At 36.8% G+C, this 19855-nt stretch overlaps 1 protein-coding gene across 3 annotated transcripts in view; it reads left to right on the top strand.

Annotated features, from left to right (window-relative positions):
• The window catches only part of Glce (glucuronic acid epimerase), a 79418-nt gene that overhangs the window by 19714 nt on the left and 39849 nt on the right, over window positions 1-19855 (top strand). The window contains exons 2-3 of one of the 3 annotated variants that reach the window (XM_013144075.2): window positions 16324-16414; window positions 16566-16668. The exons of 1 other annotated variant lie outside the window; for it this stretch is intronic. The gene's annotated coding sequence lies outside the window, so the exon portion shown is untranslated. The remainder of the gene's footprint in view (window positions 1-16323; window positions 16415-16565; window positions 16669-19855) is intronic. One more of the 3 variants, XM_003480208.5, reaches the window with a different exon arrangement.

Genomic DNA, 19855 nt, shown 5'->3' with positions numbered 1-19855 from the left:
TAAGCTGTGCCTGTTTTATTTCTTTTTTGGTAGCTGCTCGAGCATAATATTTATCTTTCAATTATCTTATTGTCCTTACAGATGATACACCACTTCATATAAAATGTGAGATTGATCATATACTTTCATTTTCCTCATCCTATCCTTTGTATAAATGTTGCCACACATTTTATTTTTACATTTGTTCTAAATCCCATGGTAGACTGCTGTGTTTTGCTTTGAACAGTCCTCTTTTAAGGCTTTTAAAAAAAAGAACGAAAGCATTTTTTATATTTATACACACGTTTCCTCATTTCCATGTTCTTCATTCCATGTTTTTGTCTGGTATCACTTTTATTTTCCTTGCACAAATGTGTTCTTCGACATTTTTCATTCTGCAAGTCTACTGGTGACAAATTCTCTCAGCTTTTGTTTTTCTGAAAAGATACCTTGTCAACATTTGGAAAGAGATTTTTACTGAGTACTAAATTTTAGTGTTGTCAGCAGTCTCCTGTACCAGCTCCAGGTTTAGTGGTTGGCTGGGAGGAAAGACTTAAAGGATTCAGCAGATACCTGACCTCATGCTTAGGACTTATTGTAGTGAAAATATACAAAGCCACACGAGCAAAGGGGAAGTATTCATGAGTGAAAGTGCAACGCACTATGGTTATATCTGGATTTTCCCCTAAAGCCTAATGTGATCCAAGGCTGGACCTTTGGAAGGCAGTTGGATTGCAGAATTGTGATAGCTGCGTGGCTGACAGGAGCTGGGCCTGGTGAGCAGAGGGTCACTGTGGGTGTGACCACAGTTTTATCTCCCTTCCCAACTCTTTCCCTGACTCTGTTTTCTGGATGTCGTAAGGTGAACAGCTTGTCCTCTACCATGTCACTCTGCAGTGTCAGCTTATGTTGGAGCCAGCGGGCTATGGACTGAACCCTCTATAAACTGGGAGCCAAAATAAACCTGGCTGCATTTAATTTGTGGGTGTTGAATATGGTGTCTCAGCAGTGAGAAAATGATTATGACAAAAGCTAGTTCTTAAAGAGTCTTCTCTGGATGGAGGCACTCAGGGCACATTAGATGTTTGAGTCACTTTTTATTGCTTCTTCACAGAGCCAATCACTTTGACTTGGTGTCCATTATTGTGAATTTTATGTTTTTTTGCTGAATTTTATTGTTTTACTTTAAAGAATGCTAGAGTTTCTTTTCTGGTAAGGCACTACGTTATTGCAGATATGTTTGGTCCCAGCATAACTTACTTTTAAGCAGTTTCAGGGTAAATCTAGAGTAATCATTACTCTGACTAATTAACCACTTCTAAATCGTGGTCTTTCTGAAGTTGCTATTGGCTACCCTGCTGTTTGGCAAGATTTTTCCACTTTGAGTAGTAGGAACAGTTCCTGGCCCTTTGTGAGATCAGTTGTTTATCACATAGCTTGTTGGTAATTTTCTTTCCCTGAAGTTGATTTTGATTTTACCTTGCCTCTTGGGTTTTCACAGTCTGCATATATGAATTGTGTTCATCCAGAGATCCAGTAGAGCTCCTATGCTTTTTAAAAATCCCTTCCTTTGTACAGACCTGCTACTCACATACTAAATTTCAACCTCCTCCTCCTTGTAAGGTCAACCATTTTGTCTTCCCCAAACTCTGATAATGTCTCTTCTATCACAACACTGCTAGGTTCTTTTGCGGTTACTTGTCCCCATGGCATTGTCAAAAATTACCTCCAGGGAGAACATTGGAACCCTGTCTCACTGTCCTTGGTGGACATCTGTCTGGGGTTATAGGTTTTGCTGAGCAGTAGCCTTGTACTGCCTTTTCAGTGTCAGAAAATAACTATTTCCTACATTTTGCCTACTTTCTAGTTGTTCAGCTAGAAGGGTATTTCCAGACCGTCTTTGTCCTTTGAAACCTCCCAGTAAACACTTCAAACATTTCCAATTACACTATAGGCTTTTGCTTTTCTAAAGTAACTTTTGCCATGATGCATGTGAAATGTCAAGCCTCTCCTATTTTTCTTTTTTTCCTTCTTACTGCAATTCAGGTAGCCATGATGATGTGATGAGGATTGAAGACTTCAAATTCTGCTCACATGGTTTCTACAACTACAAAACCTGCTTTGCCTATCATTAATCCTGTGTATCTTAGTGGATCTGGGCTTCTACTCTGTCACCTAGGGCACAACATTTAGATGCTGTCCGGTGCCAGTATTACGCTTACACTATGCCTTTTTCCCCTTCTTTCCTCCCTTCCCCTTGCCTTCTCTTTTCTCTCTTACTGCTGCTTAAATCTTGTGCCCTGGGTGTTGGGCTTGCTGTGTTGTGGTTTAGGGCATTGCAGTCGATGCTTCAGACAAAGGTCATTTTCATTAGCAGTGGCGTTGTTCCCAAACCATCATTAACCGATCATGTTTCCTTTACAGCGAGTCTGGGCCTTTTGCACCCTAACAGTTAAAATTATTCTAACTTCTCTCAAACTATGTGTTTTCTTGAAGACACTAAAATAGCTAGTGTAGCAAGTTGGTCCCTCACTGTTGGCTGTGGAATGAAAGAGAGAAAAGGATCTGAGGAACAAATACTGTTCCACAGAGATGAAGCCATGTGTACTGAGGCCTTGTCTGTTTTTAGTTTGTCTGTCCTGGCCTCAGAAATGAATGCCTCTCCCCACCTAAGCCAGATTCTGTTAATCCAGGCAGGCCATTGCCCAGTAGGCTGTTGGCCATGTTTACAGTTTGAGAGCCCTAAATTAACTGGAATGAATCTAGATTTCTACCAAGAGGATTTCTAATATTATAACAGGGTAATGGACCTGATGCTAGGAAGGACAAGGCTTTTAATCTCACAAGAAATGTATTTGTTGATATCTTTTCACTGTTGACCTACTTTTGGATTGCTTAGGGTACTCACATAGTTGACATGATAAAGGAGTCTTTCCTCTTAGAATACTCAAAGAGACAGAAGTCCAGGTAAAGTGTGTCGGGAGTCATATATTTTTCTAAACCTAAGTTAAATCTTACAGGAGAAGGGAAAAAATACTATTTCTAGTCAAAATTACCAAGATCATTCACATAAGAATCTGTATGAAAATTCTAGCAGTAATAAAAAGTGATCTTACCTAAATTGGTCTGCTAAATCTTGCTCTGATACTTGCAGTGATATTTGATATCTGTTTAGTCATCTTGTATGAGAAAGTAACCATTAATCTCATGTTTCTACTGCTTTGGATACTGTTTCTGTATTTTATTGACTTCTTGGGCTTCCCTTTTTTTCTTTTTAAAAATGTTATTAGCACATTTGCACCAACTGCTAAGTGTTTTTTTTTAAAAATAAATTGGAATGTAAATATCCCCAGTCCCAAAGAATGTTGCTAATAGAGTCAGGTCTTTGTGAACATGCAGTGTGCTTTTCTTTAACTATAGAGGAGATAAAAGGCTATAACATAACTGGCAAAGAAATAGACCTGAAGATCAGTGGAACAGATTAGAAGACACAAACACCACTAGAAAGACACTCAGCTACCTTATATTTGACAAAGGGGCTAAACATGTTCTCTGGAAGAAGGATAGCCTCTTTAATAAATGGTGTTGGAAAAATTGGCTTTCCACATGCCAAAGACTGAAAATAGACCCATGCCTATCACCATAAACTAAAGTCAAAATGGGTCAAGGATCTAAATATTAAAACAGAAACACTAAATCTACTGGATGACAAGGTAGGTAGAAATCTTGGAGACATAAGGGTAGGGAGAGAATTCTTGAATAAAACGCAAACCACATGGGAAATACTTCAAACAATCAACAACTGGGATCTCATATTACTAAAAATTTTTGCACTTCTAAAGAAATCATAAACAAAGTGAAAAGAAAACCCACAGAATGAAAAAAAATTTTAGCCAACAATCCCTCAGACAGAGGACTTATATCCAGAACATATAAAACATCAAGCCCCCCAAATTCAAAGACCTTCTCCAAAAATGGACATCGGAGATGAACACACAGTTCTCAGATGAAGATATACAAATGCCAAATAAATATATGAAGAGGGGGCTGGGGATTTAGCTCAGCAGCATAAGTGCCTGCCTTGCAAGCGGGCAGTCGTGAGTTCAATCCCGGGTACCAATAAAAACGAAAAAGACCCCCCCCCAAAAAAATAAATATATGAAGAAATGTTCACCATCACTGGTCATTCGAGAAATGCAAATTAAAATAGCATTGAGATTTCATCTTTCCCCAGAAAGTATGGCTGCCATCAAGAAAACAATTGATAACAAATGTTCACAAGGATGTGGGGAAGAAGGAACACTGTTCCTCTGTTGGTGGGAGTGCAGACTGGTGCAACCACTGTGGAAATCAGTATGGAGATTTCTCAGAAGACTAGGATTGGAAGTTCCATTCAATCCAGCTGTTTCTCTCCTGGATATTGAAAAATTGAGAAGGTCATGTCACAGTGATATATGTGTACCCATGTTCATAACAGCGCAATTTATGATAGCTAAATCTTGGAAACAACCAAAATGCCCATTACTGCAGAGTGGATGAAAAAAAATGTATTTTTAATACAATGGAATACTATTCAGCTATAAAAAAGGTGATCTTGAGGCCTTTATAGCTAAATGGAGGCAGCTTGAGAATATCTTCATTAGTGAAATGAACAAGACTCACATTAGTAAATATAACATTGTCTTGTTAGTGTAAAACATAAGAACTGACAGAATAATGGGATCCAAAAAGTATAATAGATAATTGTAAAAGTGAAAGGGAAGGAAAGTGCTCTAAAGGATGTAATGGTATGTATAGTGTATAAGATAGATGACCGGATTACTAAACTTCTATTAGATCATTGAACAGAAGAGATTGCACTGTTAATGTGTGAGTGCCTAGCCACTTTTTATGCTTTAATTTTGTAACTTGAATTCTACATTCTACTTTTTTCTCATTTTTTCTATTTTGTTTTTTAAATTTTCTTTCTTTAAATAAAATTTTAAAAAATGACAGACTATAACATAATAGAAAACAGTGGACTTGGGTTTGCAAAAAGCTTTTATTGTAGTTGGGGTAGATCTACGTGGAGGTTTGTGACGATTGGCAGACCAGTTAATCTCTTAAAGGCTTACTGTTTTTCCATGTGTAAATATTATTTTTTTTATAGTTTAGAAAAATGAAAAATGTCATGCCTGGAAAATGGATAGAAACACTTGATATCTTACAGGATAAAGATTACTTATGAAAGAATTTATGCAGTCTCCTTAGTTTTTATTAATCAAACTCGAGAATTCTACTTAACCTTCTTTTCTACTCTTAGGCATTAAAAATCTTTAGCAGGTAAATTCTGTCACATGTTACATGTAGACTTTTCACCTCAGGTTTTCTATAGATAATTACTTTGAAAAATCAGTCTGGTTTCTACTTGTATAAGATGATTCTGAACTACTCTGCTTCTCTTAATTAGTGTGTGTTCAGGTAAATGCAAACAAACCAGGGTTAATATAACCCTGGTATGGATATGGTTAGAGAATTGTGTCTATTAGCATAAATCTCAGTAGTTGCAAATCGGATGTGGTGGACTTGCCTGTAATCTCAGCATTCTGGGAGGCAGGCGGATCACCCGTTCAGTTCAGTGGTTTAGAGACTGTGTCTTAAAATAAAGGGAGGGATGTGACGAGATACAGCTCAGTGCAACACGCTGGGTTCAATTCCCAGTACTGCAAAAGGGAAGAAGGGGAAAAGATGGGAAAGAAAGGAAAAAAAAAAAAAAATCTCTGCATTTGAAATAGAGCCGAATTTATACCTATTACATACTTTATAAAAATAAGTTGTTATCATGCAGGAATAAGCATGGATTTCAAGTTTTTTTTTTTTTTTCATTTTTACTTTGGGCATAGTTTAAATGCTAAGGCAATTTAGTATTTGAAAAAGAATTAAAGAATCTTATCCTAGATGACAACATGTTAAATATAAGAAATAACTTGTTCAGTGCTGTTTTTCCAGGTGAGGCATAGCCACTCAAAGAGGTAACCAGGCTTCCTGTCAGTAGAGCCAGTGTCAGCTGCCAAGCCTCCTGGTTTTCAGTGTTCTATGTTACATCAGATTGTAGTAATAAACCATACTGGAACTGCTTAGGAGTCTTTGAAAAAACACACCTGTCTCATCCCCAGACATTTCAGTATAACTGGTGTGGGGTTTGAACTTTGAGTTTTACACTCCTGGGGTGAGTCTAACATGTAGAATAGTTTGGGAACCTTACCCAAGAGGAAATTATATTTACGGACCTGGAACCAGAGCAAACTTGCTAGGTTTTATCAGCTTAGTAAGGAAAGTCTTTACAGTGAGAAATAACCAGATTTTTGCTGAACAAAGGGTCCTTAATAAAGCTGTCCCTCACTAGTTTGTGTTTTGTAAATTAGATAGCCTGTGGCAAATTTCTCCTTTATCACGAAATGGGAGAACAGTTCTTTGACACAACCAGGCAAGGAGAAAGTCTTCTGCCATCTGTGTTGTGGCTTGCTCTGCTGTTGTTTTAACTACATAAAACTCTAATTAATGTTACACAGATTGTTTATGAGGTTGTTTTTAATATTTTAGAGCAAGTGTATAAGTACAAAGAGTCAGAGGAATAGTTCCCAGATTTAAAAACAAAAGGCTGTTCCTTTGAAAAGAAGTTAATAAGAATTTGACACATGGGGCTTTTTAAGAACACATTTTTGTGTATGGCCTTGGTACAGCATGCTGCAAGAGATAGGAAATTTGCAGTTTTGTCCTAACAGTTCTGTGGTGCTCTTTGGATACACTCTTTGGATAGTGCCGACAAAACACTATAGCTAGAAATTACTAATTCATGATTAATAGGTTCTTCTCAACATCATTTTTCTTACCACTGAGAGATTGTGGGAGTATGAAATAGAGGTGTTAAGAACAACAGACTACAATCAGATTGAAGAATATCAGAATCTAGGTCTTTCATTGAGGCAGTGTCAAGCCTATGACAAGAAACTGTACCCTGCGGGATATGGTGGCTCATACCTGTAATCCTAGCACTTGGGAGGCCGAGGCAAGAGATCGCTATAGATTTAAGGCCAACCTGGGCTATATAATGAGAACCTGCCGAAGAAGGAGGAGGGGGAGAGGAAAGGGAGGGGAAGCAGTGGCAGCGGCTGGGTATTTTAGATTTGTGGAGCAGAGGTGGTATGACATGCATTCATTTTCAGTTGTAGCCATCACCGATCAATACAGCCTAACAAACTTTTAATCTTGCAGTTCTACAGGTCAGCCATGCAACACAGGTCTCTGGCAGCTGTAGGATGGAATCGTTTCCCTTGCTTATCGGAGTTTTTGATAAAATTCAGTTCCTTTTGTTTGCGGCATGAAGATCCCTGTTGCTTTCCTGGCTGTGGAGTGAGGTCCTTCTTAGTGCCAGGAGTCCACCCTCAGTCTTTGTCTTATTCCAGCGTCTTCAGAGCCAGCAAAACCCCGCGGGTCCCTGTGAAGCCTCCACAGTCTCCTCCTGCATTTCACCTTCCTTGTCTTTTCTGTTTCGTGTTCTTTTTAGAAAGACCCCAGTGAAGAAATTGGATCCACTTGGCTAACCTCCTTTATCTCAAGATCCCTCCTTAACCTTAATTACCAGTGAAAGCCCCTTTTGTCTGTAAGGCAACCTAGGCTCCAGAGGATAAGGAATTTAGGGACATTATTTTGCCTGTCAGAGATGGGAGGGAGACACTGGATTAAAGAAGCCAAGTGTTAGTTTTGACACAGCTGTTGAAAGTCTTCGTTTATCCAATAAATAATTTTGAGTGCTGGTTAAGTGGTAGGCATAGTAGTAGGCCCCAGGGCAGTCTTGTGAAGAGGACCCGTGTCATCCCTGCTCCTCGGTGTACATACGGCAGTGTATTAGAAGAACAAACAAAGCAGATGCAGCATTACTGTGCAAGCCGGTATGCACTTACTGACTTACTCTCTTCTCAGCTGTTTTCTACCCCCAGAACAGTGACGGATTTTGAGTTAACAATCCAGACTCATGACAATTTAAGATTTAATCAGACATCCATTGAGGAATTTTTTCCGAATGTTTAAGAAACATCATGTTACATTTTGCTTTTTAGTAAAGACTCTTAAGTGCTATAGGCAGGTTGGCAAATATAGTTACTTTATAAAATAGCAATTTTTTCCTTTTCCCCTAGGGATGAACACAGAATCAATGACCAGGCAATTATTATCCATTTTTTAAAAAGCAGTTGCTTTAAACTGGTATTCATTGATAGTGAAAAACTGCCAACTCAGTAGCAGATTAAAATAAACTTTTCAGTATGGCTTTTCTGCAGATAGACTTTTAAAATAGTGAGAGATTTACTATCTTGTTGTTTAATACTCTTAGAATATCAGTCTTCCTTACATACTATTCTGTTGTACTCCCACTGTGTGCTGAATGTCAACCTACTTTTTGTAGAAAACTGCAAGATTATTATCAGTTGTTCAAAAGCTCCTAAAGACAGTTACTCTTCATTTTTTCAGTAATAGTCAAGGTTACTGTTTTGTATTATATAATTTCCCAAAGCGCCATTGGTGAACCTTAGTAATGATGATTGGAATCAGTGTAGATTTGTGAAATTTATAGGTAATCTTCCCGAGCAATACTTTTAAACTTGGCATCACAGACCTTTTTTTTTTTTTTTTTTTTTTTTTTTTTTTTTTTTATCAGCATCTGAGTATTCTTAGAACAGAAGTTTGGGCAGCAGAGTATAAGTGTCACACAGGACCTTTAGGGTGTCTTCTCAATTTCAGTACATACAACCTGAAGATCTCTTCTTGATTCTTTGGCAGTTTCACAAATGGATGAGTTCTTATCAATCTAACTCTGTAAGTCTCTACAGCTGAAATAGACTATACAAAATTTCAGTTCTGAAAGAACTTTAGGAATAATGGATGGAGGGAGTTCCTTTGACTTGCTTAAGTAGAAATGGCTATTATGTTATTGTTAGGATGATATTAACTTGGGCGAAGGAAGATGGTAGTATTACAGACAGGCAGTCCCTCAGGGCTTGGTCCTGGAAAGGTCCATCCAGAGTACAGCTGTGGCTAGAGACACATTCACTGAAGGCCAGACTTCAGGAAAAGAAGAGCTACTCTATCTGCTTCCCCTAGGGAGGAGCAGCAGTGTTGATCCTCCAAATTGGCATGGATCACCTTGGGGTGGAGGACCACACCTCCCTAACCCACCTCTTCCAGAGGAATTCTTGTCTTTCCCCTTCCTGTTTGTTATATGACTTGCTTTTCCATTTGATCCCATTTAATCAATATTGCCTAGGCAACTATACTTGTAATTTATTGATTTATTGTAGTTTTGTCCAATTAGTATTCCCTAAATAACTATACTATAATATAATCTTACTGGTTGACTATAGTTTTGTCCTACCTTGAACCCCTTCACCTTGTGGCTTTGCTCAGTAAACACCCTTGAGAAAGGGAGTTGGTGGCCACCCACTTTCCAGGCTCCCTTTTTTCCCTCTCTCTCTCTTTTTTTTTTTTTTTTTTTTTTTGGTCTTTTTCTTTTTTATCGGTACCTGGGATTGAACTCAAAACCGCCTGCTTGCAAGGCGGGTGCTTATGCCGCTGAGCTAAATCCCCAGCACCCTTCTGTCCCTTTCTTTTTCTCAACAAGTTCTGCCTACTCTTAACCTCCATTGTTTCTAGAATTCATTATTTTTAGAGGACATGAACTCGTGTTTTGGGCATCTAGCAGATTGGGAGTTGCTTTTCCTATAGAAGTAGCTTTTATTTTATAGAAGTGAATAGTTTAATGCTCCGTAAATGTTAGGAGGTAAGGTTCATTTATGAAAATCTTTTTTTCAGGATCTCAGTGTCTAGGGAAGTATAGTATCTTCTCAGATTTAGTTCATAGGTTAAAAATTCTTATTAAATGGAGATTTTAGAAAAAATTGGAGCTGTATCAGTGAATTGGAAAGCGTGTTAATATATCAGTGAATGTAATGGTGTTCAGGTGACTGAACACCCACTCCTTTTGTTTGCTCTCATTTGGTCTTGTCCCAGTTCTTTTATTCTGTTTTATTTTTTGAGACAGAATATTAGTATGTAGTTTAGGCTGGCCTTGAACTCAATGGCTATCCTCCTGCTTCAGCCTCCTGAGTGCTAGAATTACAAGCATTCACTACAATGGCTGGTGTGTTCTTCTGTTCTGACTATAAAGTGAAAAAGTCATAGGCTGACAGTTACCTGGTTCTCTCAGCTCATTGTTAGTTGTTTAGACTCTCGGAATCTGCCTTCCATTTAATTACCCTGCACACTTTTGGAAGCTGCTGGTTTGTCTTCCTGTTCTCTCTTCTTTTAGGTTATGCATATTTGTTTACTCATAGTGAGCTCCATGACAACAAAGAATTTTATGTGTTGTTATCATCCCAGGATATATAGAACATTAGTCTATCATACTCAATAAGTATTTGTTGATTAGATAAAACACATATTTGAAAGCCTATTATGTGCCATGCATTATTATTGCAGGCACTGAAGACAAAAAGCCTTTTTCTTGGAATCTTTGGAAGGAAGGGAAGAAGAGGGGAGAGGAGAGAGAGAGAGAGAGAGAGAGAGAGAGAGAGAGAGAGAGAGAGAGATTGATTGATTTTCTGGATGTATTAAGAAGCAGAAAACCCCTCTGTGGTAATGAAATACAGGAACTGCTTAAATACAGTCCCACAGAGAGACACCTGAAGTCCGCTGGCTCCCTGCACACTGTTGCAAGTCGGCTGTGTCTTTGGAAGTCACTTTTGGATGACTGAAGCAGCCTTGGTTAGTAAATTGAACACCGGTGAATATAGGGAGCCAGAGCCCACAGATTCGCCGTGGGAATTTCAGTGGACCTCAGGAACTGGCGTTGGTACTGTACACAGGTGATTCCAGTTAGAAAGCATGTGCTGTCACATGCTATTTTTCCCCCTTGAATGTGTTTCTGGGGAAAAGAAACCCAAATTCTGCAAGCAATGGTCATTTCACTTCTAATTAAATGTAATACTAGGAGAACAAAAGGACTGCAGGTTAAAATGTTCTTCCAGAGGCTTTTTGTCTTTCATTTGGAATTAGTGCAACTGCAGATTGGCTTTCTAAAAGAATAAAGTCTCTGGCTTTTTGAAAAGAAAACATGGTTGTGTAATTATTTCTAACTTTACCCATCTAGTAAGGTGGTACTCAAATAGTAAAAATGAGTTTGACTTTAGTAGAAGTAGGGGAGTGAACACGACTTTTAAACATGTATTTAAAGGGGCTGTCGTGAGTTCGATCCTTGGTACCGATAAAAATGAAAAAGACAAAAAAAAAATACATATTTAAAGCATTTTAAAATATACTTAAATATATTTTAAAACATATTTAGGAATCAAATATATTGAAAATCTGATTAAAATCATTGAAGGAGGTATTATCTCTGTGCTTAGTTTTACTTAATTATTGTAATGCATAGCCTTCACAGTTTCATGACTACTTGTATGTAATAATAATTAACTCTCTGGACACTTACGTTACTACTATACCAGTTGAAATAGGATAATTTTTAAAACTCTTGCAGGAGAACAGAATTACTTCTGCAATACTGTATTCTCTGGTTTCCATTTTGTTCCTCCTTATCCAGCTTATTCAAGTAAAGCAACTATTTTTTTTTTTACCTAATAACAGAAATGGAAATATGTGACTGTTTTTACTTTTTATTTTCAGAATGTTCGTTATGCAGTTGAATTAGCATTAATCACATTTTCCTTCCTCTCTGGTGTTCTCTACTGACTGAAAATCAGTATTCATTTAAAAAAATTAAATGTGGTTCTTCTGTGTTCCCACTAAGCAGGTGTCAGGATTTGCTCTTCAATTAGGTGGGATTATGGTCGTTAGCAGATCAGGTGCCTGTGCAGGTGATGCACTGTCTGGAGGATATGTAGGCTATTGATCCCCACTGATTTCACATGAGCTGAGAAACTTGTCAGCTCTACCTTAAAAGCAGGCAGAAAAGACAATAGGATTTTTGCAAGCTGTGGAACCCAATATATATCCTAGAAAAGCCTTGGTGACTTAAGGGTTTTTTAAATACCAGAAATTTTATTTTTTAATGAACATGCAGTAAAACTAGTATTTCCTGTGCATAGCTGATGGATTTCAGCCTGTGTGTAGGTTCACATAACTGTCATCACAGTCTCTGTGTTGAACAATTCCATTGGCTCAAAAACTGCTTACTGCATGAGTGTGTAGTTGCACCTTTCCTGGTCCCCTCCCCTGGCAGCCACTCTCCTTTCACTCTAAGATCTTAAGAAACAGTCATTAAGTGGGGTTTAAAGCATGGGTCACATGCATTTATCTAGCATGGTGCCTTCAGGGGTATACGTTGTTCCGTGTGTGTCCGTGTTCCTTCCTTCCTTGTTGCTGAGTGGAATGTAGTTGTACAGGTGTGCCACAGTTTATCTGTTCATTAATCAAACAACATTCAGTTGTTTCCAGTTTGGGGCTATTCTGCAGAGACTACTGTTATGTAAGCATTTATGAGTAGGGTTTTGTCTCTTGGATACAAATACACAGGGATAGGATTCTGGGTCACAGGATAAGCGTATATTTAATTTCATAAGAGACACCAAACTATTTTCTGAAATGGCTGTACCATTTTGTACCATGATCAGCAATAGAAGTGTGCTAGTTGTTCCGTGTACTTGACAGCATTCAGTATGATCACTCTCTTAAATTTTTGCCCTACTAATCGATTTTCAGTGGTATCTGATAGTGCTTCTAATATTTTCCAAATAGCTTACATCTTGTATGCTTTTTTGTCATACATTATAGTATATCCTTTTTTATTGATGGGTCTGTTCAAGTCTTTGGCTCCTTTTAAAAAATAATTTAATTTTGAAATGATTTTATAGAGTGGTCACAAAGGCACTTCAGAGAGTCCCACTATCCCTGACATAACTTTCCCATAATGTGACCATTTTACAAAACCAAAACCAATAAGAAACCAGCATCGCTGCTACTGCAGATTCACACTGAGATTGCTCCAGATTTCCTACTACTTTCCTAGTGCTCTAGGAACCCAGTCCAGGATTCCACACTGCGTTTGTCATGTCTGCTTACTGTGCCATAGTCTGTGACACTTCACAGCCTTTCCTTATTTTTCATCACCATGATAGTTTTGAGTACTAATCAGATATTTTGTAAAATGCCTCTCAGTTTGCATTTGTGATATTTTTCCTTGTGGCTGTACTGAGGTATTAGATTTTAGAGAGTAATACCAAAATGAAGTGTCCTTCTCTCCCATCTTTCCAGGGAATGCATGAGGGAGGGGATCATCACTTGGGTAAGGTAGTATTTCCTGCTTTCTCCACTGCAACATGAGTAGTTTTGTGTTTTACTATCCTTTAGAAGTGAGTTGCTGTTTGATTGTGTAATTTGGAAATAAATTGCTAATTTCAGTTCATCCTCAAAGGACTAGAAAAATTTTAAGTTTCATATTATGGATGGGGTATAGTCCTATGGGAGGACATATATATCTAAAATACATGTATGCACACGCACAAGTTTTACATATGTATTGTAATCTGTATGAATAGTCCCCTGTTTATGATGATTATGTTTTTTGGCTTTATGATGGTGTGCAAGCATAGCCATACATTTTTTCTGTCTTTCCACTTTTAGTATTTAACAAATAAAATTTAATTCATTATTTTTTAGTTTATGGATTGTGTTGTATTAGCACAATAATTCTTTGCGTAGTTTCAAGTCACAGAGCTTTTGTCCTGTTTTTGTAGAAGCTTTGTAGCTTTATTCTTTACAGTTAGGTTTATGATCCATTTTGAGTTAGTTTTTTGTATAAGGTGAGAGATTTAGATCATTTTGGATTTTTTCAGTTTTTCTTTTCTGCATGCATACAGATGCTCATTTGTTCCAACACTTCTGTGATAAGACTGTCTTCTGCTTGTTGTGTTGCCTTTGCCCCTGTGTCAGCCAGCAGCTAGCCGTGCTTACGGGGCTGTCTCTGGATGCTGTTCCATTCCATTGATTCGTGCGTTGGTCCTTTTACAGGTGCTGAGCACACTCTTGATAAGCAACTTAAAACCTTAAAATTAGCATAATTCCTTCAATTTTGTTTTTAAAAATAATTTTAGCAAAAAAAAATATGATACTACAGTACCCAGTGCTGATCATGGAGTGTCATGATGTGAAATCCAGCAATACTATTATTCTTCGTTCAGAATGATTTTAACCTGCTTTAGTTTGTTTAATCTAAACATAAATGAAGATATGGATAACTGCATGTATGTTTTAAGTGTATAGGATTGACAACAATGTTACTAAGTTTTTGTTGGACAGTTGAACAGAACTGTTTGCAGCCTCGCTATTTAAATTCCCATGTTACATGTTCCACTGTTGTACCTTGAACAACTATTTGTAAAACGACAATATGTAAACATCAACTAGCAATTTCTTACTGTTTATTTTTTTCTCTGAACGTAGGTATTATTTCTACCTATTTTCTTCTTTGTTTAGTCTTTAAATAAAATTTAAAAAAATAATTTTAGCTAGTCTACTTCTATTGTCTTTACATGTTAACTTTAAAGTAAGCTTGTTTGTAACTACAAAGAAATCCTGGAGTTTTATTAGAGTTGCATTACATCTGTAGATTAGTCTGGGTAGAATTAAAATCTTTTACCATGTCGAGTTTTCCAGTGTGTGAATACAGTAGGTCTATCCTCATGCTTCATCTTTTCTGACTTAATTCACCAGGATTTTATAGTAGTTTTAGATCCTGTATATGTTTTAGATTTATATTTAGGGCTTCTTTTCTGTTTTGTCTTTTTAAAACAGTCTCACTATACAGTTCAGGCTGGACTTGAACTCCCTCTGTAACTTACCAATCCTCCTGGCTTAGCCCCCTAAATGCTGGGATTACAGTGTACACCACCACACCTGACAAAGTATTTCGTTTTTATGGAGTTATTTTCAGTGGTATGATTTAAAAATTTTTGTGGTTCCAAATTGCCAGTATTTAGAAATGTGATTGATGTTGGCTTTGTTTTCAGCAACCTTACAAAACTTACTTTTTTTGTCCCAAGTGTGTGTGTGTATGTGTGTGTGTGTGTTGGCTCTTGTTTCCTGACCCGTGCTCTGGAAGGGACTGGCATCTGGCTGTCCCCCCAGTGGCCTGCACATGGTGCTGATTCTCAGGGAGGCCTTGCTTCTTGGTGACTTCTTGTTCTCTTCCCCTACAGTCCACGAGTGGTGCAGACGCTTTTCATTTGAAGAGGTTTTTTTTTGTTTTTTTTTTGTTTTTTTTTTTGCTTTTGTTTGTTGAAGCATTCTGTATTACTTTAATATTGTTTTCAGGTATTTTCCAGAATCTATTTTTCTTTGTGTTGGCATTTTTCTCATGCAAGTTGAGATTTTCCTGGTTCCTTGTATACCTAGGAAAAAATTGGGGTTATATCTTGGGTGTTTGACCTCATGTTATGAGACTTTGAATGTCATTTAAATTGAACATAGAATATTGTCATATTTATTTTAGTAGGCAGTCAGCCCATCTGTATTCATATTGCAAGTTCTATGGGTTTTGGCTACATCATCAGTTAAGTTTTCAGAGCTTTTGCTGTGCGGTTCGCCTCTGTCCTGTATGTGCACCATCCATCACCAGTCTGGAACTTGGGAGGCTGTCTGTCCCACAATTCAGTTCTCACAGCATGTGTGTGCCCATTCATGTGCCATGTGAGGATGAGTGCAGGAGTTAAAAAACAAGTTTGGGATGTCTGAGGTGTTGCTCTCCAAGCTGGTATCTCTGATCTCCCAGTCTTCTCTGATTTCCTGGGGCTCCCTTATTTCAGTTTCTGATCAGGAGGCTGGGGTTATTTGTCCCTTTATAAGATGCACACATGCTGCTATGCCCATCTCCTGGGTCAAATGACTGAAGGATAGAGAAAGAAAAGCAGTAGAGATTTGCTATGTCTTTTGGAGACCATAACTCCTCTGACCAAAGAGCAAAGTTCCCCTCCCTCAGAATTTTTGGGCCCAAAATGGTCCTCACTGCCACAGCTGGCTTCTATAGGTGGCTGAGCTGAGATGGAGAGGAAAGGTAGGGGAGATTTCTACCCTCTCGTGAGTGTAGAAGGGAACAAAATGGCACACACCATGATTTGGGTGGCGTTTCAGGTTCTGGGCTTCCTTCAGCCCACCTGCTACTTTCTTTTCAGAGTTCTGCGGTAGCTGTTGCAAGCTTCCTAGCTGCATTCACTAAAGAGACATTGAAGTGTGACTGCTCCATTTTATCTGCCACTGGGTATAGACTTTAAAAGCCTTTTAAAAATTTTGTTCCTCTAGGAATTTAACAAGAAACCGAAGTTTTGGTCCAAGTATATTTTGAGTTGAAGCCAGAAATGTACTGGGTCTTAGATTCTTCCATTTGATTAAGGTAAGACATGTAATAAATATCATCATACCCTTATATTTTCAGACTATATTTTAATGTGTGCTTTATTAATACATTTTTAATTTCTAACTGGAGAGTCTGACCTAAGAAAATATGTTAATGCTTCCTTTTGCTTCCTTTACTGTTTAAATAGCTGATGTTTTTGTAGAAACTACTGGATACAAAGGAAACATGATTTCCTGTTAAAAATCAAATCTGCTTGCCCGAACTGCCCCACTGCATGGCCAGCTATGTAGGTAGGTAAATAAACTATAGTTCCACAGTCATTATGTGATACGTTCCATAGCACCGTGGGGGTACAGGGTCATTAGCTTCCACAGTGCATCTGGCCCTTTAGAAGTTTGCTCCTTTTCTAGGAGTTTTTTCCTCAAGAGTCTCATCTACTGTATAATTAATAGTATGTGAAATGATAGCTGATTTTAGTTGTCATATAAAGCTAATTAGAAATTGAAATAAACCAGTGTATGTACCTGCATCAAGCTTGACATCCCAAATGAAAGATCTGTATTGTTTCTTAGAAGAGGTGTTAGGTTTCAGAAATAACTTTAAAAATAAAACTTAGTATTTAGTGAGCAGTTACATGCAATGTGTTCATTTCTAAGTAGTAGTCTCCACTTAGATTTTTAAAAACAAAAATATGTGATAAAAGGCTGTCATAGTCCTGTTTTTTTAAAAAAAAAATTCTCAGAATGTAGCTCAGTGTGAAGGCTCTGCGTTCAATTATCAGTGCAGTACTGCAAATTAAATAAATAATCCCTAATCTCAAAAATAAACAAGTAAATAAAAATAAAAATATTCTCTCAAATTATATTTCATTTTTCCTAGTAAATTTAAAATTCCTGATTATTCTTCATATCTAAGTAAAATAAGTAGTTTACAGTCTGTGAAGTTTTAAATGATAACATCCTAATATAAAAACTACATTTAGTGGATAAATTTGGAATTACATTTCTCTCTGAGATTTAAATTTAACCTTTTCTCTGTATCCTTGCATTTTACATTGACAGATTAAACCAACCTTGGATCAACAACATTTGCAAAAAAAATTGTACAAACTTAATTTTCTTGTGATTACTTGCCAATCAATACAGTACAATAACTTGACATTGCATATCACAAGTAATCTGGAGATGATTTAAAGTACATAGGATGAATGTGTGTTGGTTATAAGCAAACACTACCCTATTTATATAGGAGACAGCTTCTGCAGATTTCAGAGTGTATGAGCTAAAGGAAACAGCATATTTTAAAGTGTGCTGGACAGATTAGCACTTCCAACCTATATCAAAGTAATAGAATTTTTTTGCCAAACTAAGGTAGGAAGAGCACAAGAAAAACAAAGTAAGTGTCTATGAGCTTCATTTTGTAAAAAAAAAAAAGAGAAAGAAAAAATTGAGATGAAAATTAGGCTCTTTTGTCATGTCTGATCTGAAATATGTTTGGTTTCTTAATAGACATAAAGTATCTTTCTTTGTGTTCAAGTAAATTTAAAGCTTTATCTTTTTTTTTTTTTTAAAGCTTTTTGATGTTTAGTTTTTAAAGGAGGAAATCTAGAAATGTATCTGAAAGGGGAAACACTTTGCATTTTTATATAGTGTCTTGTATTTTATATTTCAATCACTGGATTTAGAATTTGAATGCTTATACATTTGAATTATGAAAGATGATAAAGTTAAATTGTAGGAGTGGGAATCGATATGCTAATGAGGCCACCTATCTTGTGTTTAGTTGTCGTCTAAACTAAGTTGAGTTTGGAGAGTATTTGATTTATAGACTGAGTTACAAGTAAAATAAGTTTATTATAAGTAAATAGAATTTCTTTTTAAATAATGACATTAAGAAGGTACTCTGAAAGTCATAGCTTAGACATTTTTAAAAAAACTTCCTTGATTGTGTTTCAGTACTTAAAAGAAGGAAAAATAAACCAGAAACATTCACACTGATTTTTTTTTGTTCACATAACCTTAGTTAAATTTTTATAGCTCATCAAAAATTTTTTTACTTTAAAAATCAGATACTGCCTTGTTGGCAGTTTGAAAGTTATCATTAAAATTAAATTTGTGTGTATTAAAGATGGGCAGAATTTTTCTCTAAATTGAATGTACAGCTTGTCTTTTAGAATATATGTGACCAATTTGAAAATAAGCCCCTAAGGTTATCCTCACAGGAGATGTTAGTTATCTTACTTTACCTGACCTATATGGCACTTCTGTAAAGAAACTTTAAATAATATTTTTTCAAATAATATATTCTTTTGTGGAATCATTTTCTATCCTAAAAATTTTTTGGAGAAATAAGTTTATTCACAAAATTTGCTATCAAGAAAGGAATACACAAATTTACTATCAAGAAAGGTTAGAGGCTGTGGTTTTATTTAATGTTTTTTTCTTAAAAGGTTTTGTTTTTAGTTAATTTTAGATGTACAACTAAGTTATAACACAGTGCAGAGTTTTTGTATGTTTTTTACTCTGCTTCCCTTTATAATATCTTGTATGACCATGACACAGTGATCAAAACTAAAGAATTGATACTCAGTTACAACAGACTTAGTTTTCTCACCCTCCCTCCATAGTCCTGTGTTACATTTAGTTACATTTTAGTTACCAGTGTTACATTTGATCCTTTTCTTGAGTCCTGTGTTATATTAGTTACATTTTAATTACCCTGTAGAGTCTGGTCCTTTTCCTTAGTCCAATGTTTCATTTAGTTACATTTTAGTTAATCTGGTCCTTTTCTGAGTCCTGTGATACATTTTAGTTAATCTGGTCCTTTTCTGAGTCCTGTGTTACACATTTAGTTACATTTTAGTTACCTACATTACATTTAGTCCTTTTCCTGAGTCCAGGTTTAGTTTTGCAATTACATTTGTTATTCACTTGCTTTCTTCCAACTTGTGACAGCTGGGTAGTCTTTCCTTATCTTTCATTACTTTCACACTTTGGTTACTTTGCAGAATGTCATTCAATTACGGTTTCTGTAATGTTTTCTCACAATTAGGTTAAGGTTAAAGATTTTAGAAAAGCTGGGGATTTAGCTCAGCAGCATAAGCAAATGCGCTGTCCTGAGTTCAATCCCCGGTACCACCACCACCACAACAACAACCAAAAACCCCGAACAAACAAACAAAAAAAGATTTTAGGAAAAAAGCGGTCATGTGCTGCCAGGATTTAATTGCTTATTTATAGCACAGTAAACTCATAAATATTCTCTGACTTAGAACCAATATTATTGTTGTCTGTCTTCTTCTGGCCACTGGAAACACATTTTAATTTGCTTCTGTGTCCTTTCAACATGTTTTAAAAAGCAGTTTCTGGCTCTGCAAGATGATCCAGGTACATTTCCCTGGTTAAGCCCTTGCAGGATCCATTTTTCCAGGGCACCCAGGTCTGTCCTCTTGAAGAGCAGCAGTGTGCTCTCGTTGCT

The sequence above is a fragment of the Cavia porcellus genome, unplaced genomic scaffold, assembly GCF_034190915.1.
Source record: "Cavia porcellus strain 051 isolate PalLab524CR breed Dunkin Hartley unplaced genomic scaffold, mCavPor4.1 scaffold_10, whole genome shotgun sequence".
Classification (NCBI taxonomy): Eukaryota; Metazoa; Chordata; class Mammalia; order Rodentia; family Caviidae; genus Cavia; species Cavia porcellus.
This window is presented reverse-complemented; position numbering and strand designations above follow the sequence as displayed.